Here is an 8,913-nt window from a genome sequence, read left to right as displayed (position 1 = left end):
CATCCTAAGATAAAATACAGAAAATAGTATAAGGGCAGACTAGATGGACCATGAGGTCTTTTTCTGCCGTCAGTCTTCTATGTTTCTATGTTACTATGTATTCCCTGATGGAGCTGGAGAAAAAAAGGTCACCATCAGACAATTGCAAAAGGCAGCTTTACTTGGAAAAGTTTATATGCTGTGACAATATCAACACCATCAAGCCATGACTGCCTTTCCCAGGTCCTTGAGAAATCCTCAGCAGCTGGATAAAAATGCCAAGTCCAGTCTAAACATCTGGCTGACTCAAAATAAACTATGCAACAAACCATAATAATAATGTTTTATTTTTCTGATAAAATACCTGAATGCCTCTGAGTAAATACTGTATATCAGTGTTGACGTGATATTTATTTTTACAGTTACCTTTGTCCATAGGAAAAAGTGGGATTTAAACATATGCAATAAGCAATTGTGTGTGTGTGTGTGGTGTGTGTGTGTGTGTAGACAGAGAGGGGGAGGGAGGGAGGAAGGGAGATAGAGAGAAATGAAGAAAATTTCCTTCGAATAATTTCAATATTCAAAATTTCAGTAGAAATATTATTTTATGTTGTATGTTCAATAATAAAATATATGGCGCAACAGTTTGTAAATTATTAATTTCGTATAATATGGGAACCATATGGAATTAATAATGTATTAAGCTCTTGCACAAAAGCAATATAATTTAGTATAGCACATACAATATGTATGTTCAATTTCAGCCAGTGGAGTTATTCTAATCCGCCGGCTGATGGCTCCAGTAGCAAAAGAAGAATAAGAGAAGATAAAAGTTAATCTTGATGAGTCCCAGGAGGTATTTTTGAAGATGAAGAAGTAATTTCATTTATAATAATCCTGGGGAAAGGATTAGAGAACCACACAAAATCAGATTAGTTTTATAATGTCATATCTGACCAAAGTTTTAAAATTTATAACAAAAGCCCTTTCTGCATCCAATGAAACCCTGCTGGTTTCAATTTTACTGAAAGTATATCTAAAATATTGATAACAATGGGAAACTGGCAAGTAGGGTTGAAACTCCTCTATCTCAAGTGACTGGAAAAATAGTGAATAAGTGGAAATGTACTTATTAAAAATAAATTCTTGGAAAGAAGAGGGATAGTGCAGTGTTGAATGTTTAAAGAATGTGGTCAAGACAACAGATTTTCTGATGTTTCACAGCAATTGTGACTGGCATCTTCAGAAGCAAGGTGGTATCACCACCCTGCACCAATAAGAAGCCAGTTTGACTGAAAACCAGGGTTGGGCAGCAACTGGAACGCCATGGAATGCTGTTCCACTGGCGGAAATGGACCTGTGCATATGCAGAAACCGAATCTCGCCATCCCAGCCAGCAGCAACAGCGCCCACCACTAGGTGGGCCCAGAGAGCGCAGTGCTCATCTGGTGCTGGGGCCGGCCGGTGGCCGTGGGATAGGATGCGGCAGCAGTCAGTCCCAACTGAGAGTCACCGGCAGGAAAAATTCCTTCAGGGTGGGCGCAGCTGGCAACGGGCAGCAGCAGAATGCCAGCCAGCATGAGAAGTTCCATATGTGGCGTCTGGCCATCCGCAACATTGGCCACCTCTCCGAGCTGCTCGGCCAGGAGACACACCCGCTACCCCACCTGCTCAATCTGCCCCGCCGCAGCCAGAGTTTTGAACCAGCAACTTTGGACATAGTTATAACTGCATTATTACAGTTGTCATCTTAAAGGGGTTCCAATCCCCCCTGAAGAAGTACAATGGTAACAAAAGAAAGCAAAGAAAGGTATGATAATATCCCAAGATATTCTATTCTATTCTATTCTATTCCATTCCATCCCATCCCATCCCAGACACAAAGGCTATATGCCTGGTACACAGATTGGCATAACATGTGCTTTTTTATATGTGCTCAGAAAATGTAAGCATTATTATTATAATTTAAATAAGAGGTAATATATTTTAGCGTTTTGAAGGAGATCATGATTAACTGATCTGCTCTGCCTACTCCTTAAATAAATCTGAGGCTGCTATTCTTTCTCGTTTCATCATTCTAAAATGGACTTAAAGTATGCTTTACTATACTTTTTTGGGGAGCTAAACAGCTCCACAACATTGCAGATGGAATCAAATAATCTTAATTAACATAATAAAGCAAAATAAAATTAACTGACAATATCTCAAGAATAATGAGAATTGACAAATAGCAGAAAGTAGCAGGGGAGACAGGAAGTCAGAGGAATAAAGTTATGAGAAAGTAGCTTCAATGTACATTTGCTGATTTGGAGAAAATCTGTGATGTTATAATTATGGACTATGGACTGTCTTGTGCAAATGTAGTATTGATGATTGCTTGCTGAATGTAATAATGATTTGGGATTAAGTAAAGCATGAAATAGTGACAGATTTTATTTTCCTGTGCTCCAAGATCACCACAGATGGAGATTACAGCCAAGAAATTAAAAGACACTTGCTCTTGGGGAGGAAAGCTATGACAAATCTAGACAGCATACTAAAAAGCAGAGACATCACCCTGCCAACAAAAGTGTGTATAGTTAAGACTATGGTTTTCCCAGTTGCAATGTATGACTGTGAATGCTGGACCAGATAGAAGGTTGAGTGCCAAAGAATCAAGACCTTTGAACTATGGTGGTGGAGAATACTCCTGTGAGTCCCTTAGACTGCAAGGCGATCAAACTGGTCAGTCCTAAAGGAGATCAAACCTGACTGCTCTTTGGAAGACCAGACCCTGAAGATGAAACTCAAATACTTTGCCCACTAAATGAAAGAAAGGACTCATTGGAGAAGAACCTAATGTTGGGAATTATTGAGGACAAAATAAGAAGGGGACGACAGAGAATGAGGTGGCTAGATGGAGTCACTGAAGCAGTCAGTGCGAGCTTAAATGGACTCTGGGGGATGGTAGAGAACAGGAATACCTGGAGGAACGTAGTCATGATGGGTTGAACAAAACCTCACAGCTAACAACAACAACAAAGTATGAAGTGGAATGCTTAGGAAATATGGGTAGCCCTCCAAGAGTATGATATACTGTATATCAGTTTATTTGGGGAAAGTTTGGAGAAGGGATCTAATGTCTTGTTGCATTCTATAAGGTGTCACAATGTCTTCGACAACATGCATGTAAAGATTCTGTGGCAGGTATTCAAATTGTGCCTCTGCAGACACAATTCAATGGAACCAGTTCCTAGAAAATAGCAAGCTTTATAACTAGTGATTGTTAGGATGTGAAAGACTGTCTCGGAGTAGGATCCTTTATGGACATTTTATTATGGTTCCCTTTTAGCTTAGAATCCAACTCAATCTATATTCCCACCAATATCAATAGACTGCCTTCATGTTTCTCAAATCAAGTTACCTCTTCCCCATTACTTTCCCTCTTTCTATTGATTTCATGATGGTCTGGATAGCTAATATGAGCTGCAGTGCCTAGACTCTTGCTTGTAATTGTGAAAACATGGTGCCTGGTGCCAGGAGCATATTGATTACATTCAAGTTGAAAGACCAGTATGATCTGTCCTAGCAGCTTTATGTGGTTAATTTTAGCTAAAAAAACAAAAAAAGAAAACAAAACCCAAATCACATTTCTTTCAGCATTCACAAATTTCTTAGTTGTTAGCTTTATAAATATATTCCCATTAGAAAAGGTTTAGCTGTTTGAAATGCACAAAATGTTATCATCTTGGAAGCATGCTGTGTTATTTCATGCCTGTATGCATGTGTCAGATGCACTTTGAAGCATCTCTATTCCCAACAGGATTTTTCTTCTACAGACATCAACAGATATTTATGATCCTGAAATAATTGCTTTGCCACAAAGCATTTTCTAAGCATTTCCCCCAAAGATTTAAATGCTTAATTTATGCAAACCATACTTACAAACAGCCTCTTCTGTTTCAGATAGATGTGGTCTTTATTTGTCAGGGTGGTGTGGGTTTTGTTTTGTTTTTAGTTTTGCTAAATTTAGGTCTATGGCTAACAAAAAGAGCTTTGGAATTAATAGGGACCAAGGAGGGGGATTTTAAAAAAAGGGACAAAAAGGTTTTTTTTAAAGTTCAAAGTCAGCTTTTTAAATTTCAGAAGTTTCTAAACTACAGAAGAAGCAACAGCATGGAAATGAAAGAAGACGGCCTTATTCTGAGAAGCCTCTTTGATAACCAAGGATGGAAAGAATAAAGAATGATATAGTCATGACTGACATGGCAAGCAGGAATGAAGACAAATTATTTACTCACTAGCCAGTTTGGTCTATTGGTTCAAGTACCAGGCTAGAAACCATATTTCTATATAGGAAAAAAAAAGCCTGAGAAGTTGGTAGGGCGAAGAAGAATATCAGGTAAAATGTAATGAAGTTCATATACAGGGGATTTAATCATCTTGAAGGGAAAATTAATTGTGTATAAGATAGCTTACGTTTCGTTTTAGGAAGATAAGTGTCTGCTGTTTAGGTTTTGTTTTAGGAAGATAAATGTCTGCTTCTCTTGCGGAAAGGACTGTTTACCCAACTCATATCTGTTTAGGGCATATGATAAACTATGTAGGGTAATATTCACCTTTAGGAGAAAGGAAACAGGATGTAGACTATATTTAAGCAAGAATTGGGTGTATCTCTGTGATAGGTTGTAGCCTATTACACTAGATTAGCTAGTGTAGGAATGGGAAGTATTTCATTAGGTATATTAACCTGCATTTAGCTTCTGTTCGGGGTCCCTTGCTCGTGATGGCTTCTCTGTAAATGAACAAAAACTCCAGCTTTACTAGATAGAAACATAGAAACATAGAAGACTGATGGCAGAAAAAGACCTCATGGTCCATCTAGTCTGCCCTTATACTATTTCCTGTATTTTATTTTACAATGGATATATGTTTATCCCAGGCATGTTTAAATTCAGTTACTGTGGATTTACCAACCACGTCTGCTGGAAGTTTGTTCCAAGGATCTACTACTCTTTCAGTAAAATAATATTTTCTCATGTTGCCTTTGATCTTTCCCCCAACTAACTTCAGATTGTGTCCCCTTGTTCTTGTGTTCACTTTCCTATTAAAAACACTTCCCTCCTGAACCTTATTTAACCCTTTAACATATTTAAATGTTTCGATCATGTCCCCCCTTTTCCTTCTGTCCTCCAGACTATACAGATTGAGTTCATTAAGTCTTTCCCGATATGTTTTATGCTTAAGACCTTCCACCATTCTTGTAGCCCGTCTTTGGACCCGTTCAATTTTGTCAATATCTTTTTGTAGGTGAGGTCTCCAGAACTGAACACAGTACTCCAAATGTGGTCTCACCAGCGCTCTATATAAGGGGATCACAATCTCCCTCTTCCTGCTTGTTATACCTCTAGCTATGCAGCCAAGCATCCTACTATTTACCTGTGCCTTTGAAAATCAGGAATTGTAGAAGAGTGGATGTTTTTACCAAACAGATTGGCCTTACTAAACAGACCTTGCCAAACAAATTAGGCTTAATACCACATAGTACTACAGTATCCTATGTGGGCAACTCTATCCATCACCTGCTGGGTTCCTGATCTGAACCCACTCACTCTATATTCCTGCAGATTAGATGCTGTCTGGTGAGGCACCATGGATTAAGCCCTGCTTTTCATACTATAAAAGTGGCCCCAATGGAAAGTACTATTGAATTTAGTCAATGTAATAAGAAATGTTTTGGTTGCATGAACCAAAACAGACAAATTAATGACCTCAGTAATATTTTTAAAAAGTTCAGCTGTGAGAAGGAAAACTGAAAAAAAATATTGGGATGAAGGTAAATTATAATATCTTGGTCTTACAATAGCAATAGCACTTATATACCGCTTTACAGTACTTTACAGCCCTCTCTAAGCAGTTTTACAGAGTCAGCCTATTTCCCCAAACAATTTGGGTCCTCATTTTATCCACCTCTAAGGGATGGAAGGGTGAGTCAACTTTGAGCCTGGTGGGATTTGAACTGCCAAATTGCAGGCAGCTGGTGTCAGCAGAAGTAGCCTGCATTACTGCATTCTAACCACTAAACCACCATCGCAGTATTAATGTTAATTGGCAGACCCCAAGGCACAACCAACAGCCAATAGAAATCTAAAGAAGTCGTGCCCAATGAAATTTGGGGTCACATGAGAAGGATCTCATAGATTATACTGCAGTATAACTTGACTGTAAAAAATATGACTTCAGTAACCAAGTTGTCGAAGCGTGGAACTCATTACCTGACTCCGTAGTGTCATCCCCAAACCTCCAACACTTTACCCTTAGATTATCCATGGTTGACCTATCCAGATTCCTAAGAGGTCTGTAAGGGGCGAGTATAAGTGCACTAGAGTGCCTTCCGTTCCCTGTCCTATAGTCTCTCCTATATTTCCTATACCTTTCTTCTATTCCTATATCTCTTTTTCTATTCTTTCATTGATATATTTTACTATGAGTATTTCCTCTATAACCTTCATCATGTATTTTACTATGTATATATATATATGGACCCACTAAAACCCTCATTGTATATTGGACAAAATAAAAAAAAAAATAAGTATTTGTTACTGTGGAGGAAATAACCTCTTTAGCTTTTCTCTTAAGAAGGAGAGATAAGCAGTTTTGGCACTTTCATCTTAATCAGAAGGCTATCTCAAAATTTTAAGCCTTCTTTGGGATATGACCTTTTCTTTTACAGTTAACAGGGTGATTCCATATGCTTATAATAAGAACAGCAGGAGTTTGGGTTAAGTAATTCTTTTTTTTGGTTTAAATTAAATGCCTTTTGTCATTGGTTTTGCTTCATTTTATTTTTTAATTTTCTATTTTGTATGATTTCATTTATTTACATTATATTAATTATTTGGTTAATCATTATATTCCACTGTAATGGAATTAATTCATTGTGAAATATATGGATCATTTTTCATAATAATTTCACTTTTTTCTATGATATCACGATGGTCTAGTATTCCAACACATTTTAAACCATCCCCCCCACTTTTTCATGTCATCTTAATTTAATGCTGGAATTTAATGCAGGATGTAGAAAATCAAAGAACATAGTTCTAGCATCCATAAAAAAAGTTGTTCAAAACAAATGGGCAACTTTTACATTTTTGCACAACAATCTGTGCCTCCTGTATGCCTCCTTTTATCAAACTCATAATGGTATACAAGCTACACTGAGTCGTTCTGTGTGGTGACAAGGATGAGATCAAGTATGAATCAGAAATACCAATTTCCCCCAAAATATGTCATCCCCTGATAATAAGCCCAATCGGGATTTTGAGTGTATGGCAATAAGGCCAAGCACTGATTTCAGAGTTCAAAAAAATTATAAGACAGGGTCTTATTTTGGGGAAAACATAATACACAGGGCAGGATGAAAGTACCTGAGATTCAGCAACTGGACAGAGGCAGCTCGATGTGATTCAATAACCATCCCAGGAATCTTATTTATAAGTACACAGTCACCCACTCAAATGCTCTATTTGAACCTCATACTATTACTTACTGATTCTTATTACCAATTATAGGTTGATTACCTCTTTCGGGTTTTTTATTTGGTTTTTTACAAAAATTATTAACAGTTCTAATCCCTGGGCAATGAGTAAAATGCAGTTACTGTTTTTTGTTTATTGTTTAGCAAACCTGTTAACTATATTTGTAATGCATTTTGTTCAGTTTGAGAATAGTATGGGATGATTTTAATGCTGTGACTCTGAGGAAGGGCAAGGAAAAAGGGCATCCCAAAACACCTTACTGAAATTTTATTCAATTTGTGTACTTTTCCAAAGGGTTAATTCACATTCACTGTGGGGAAGTGAATTGTTATGACAGATGAACCATTTGTGTGATCTGAGGTTATGATGCTCTTATGGCAGCATGAAACCAATCAGGACCATTTCCAACACAAATTATTCTATAGTGTTTGCTGAAAGAAAAAGAATGCATGTTTACAAACTAGTGCAAAAGAAAAATCAAATAGATATGTGTATATCATCACTACAAATAAACCAACATGATTTGTGTTTTAAGTAAATGTATATAGAAATAAAACACCAACCAGACAAGTCAATATGTAAAGAAAGAGGAAGTGGAGAATATTCAGACTAATTATGATCATAAGTTTAGGATACTATTGGCTTCTGAAAAGAGAATTATAACATCTTGCTATGATCAATCCCAAAGGATCGATTTTATCTAAAGCATAATTGACTGCCAAAATAGAAAATGCAGAATAGCTTTGGAACTCAAAAGTCTAGCAAGGTATAAGACAAGAAAACATATAACAGTATAATCTTATTTGATGTTTTGATGTTCCTATCCTTGCAAATAATCACCCTGAATTTTTACAGCTAATATATAGTGTTATAGGTTTGCTTGTTCACTTGATTGCAATTTACTTTGGTTTTTATCTTGAAGGAAAAATAATATTTCAATCTCAATTAATATTAATAAACCACAGATACTGCTTGAGGTAAGGAAAGCTGTACGTACACTTTGGGTATACTTCCAGCATCTCCTCAACATTTTTGTACGACAATCCTTCTTCTCAGCGACTGGTGGGTTGTACAGTTTCAGATACAAACTTTTATTTTTAAGTCAGGCATAATCTGCTCCTTAATCATCATTTCTGACATTTCTTAATCATCTTTTTGGTTTCTTTCTTTGTCCAAAGAGCTTGATAATGATAATGTCATTATCCATTATTATAATTATTAGCTTGATAATGTTCCTCGCATCCTGGGCATAAATTGTTTCAACTTCTTCCTTCAAGGTGATGCTATAGGGCATTACCTGCTGTTCCCCCCCAAAAAAAGCTAGACACAAGGGCAGTGTCCCCCCCGCCCATGTCACCACTCTCCTAAGCACTAATTCCCACAAAACTATCAAACTACCTAGTAGCGCTATATT

The sequence above is a fragment of the Erythrolamprus reginae genome, chromosome 3 (genome assembly GCF_031021105.1).
Source record: "Erythrolamprus reginae isolate rEryReg1 chromosome 3, rEryReg1.hap1, whole genome shotgun sequence".
Lineage (NCBI taxonomy): Eukaryota > Metazoa > Chordata > Lepidosauria > Squamata > Dipsadidae > Erythrolamprus > Erythrolamprus reginae.
Note: the sequence above shows the minus strand (reverse complement) of the source record.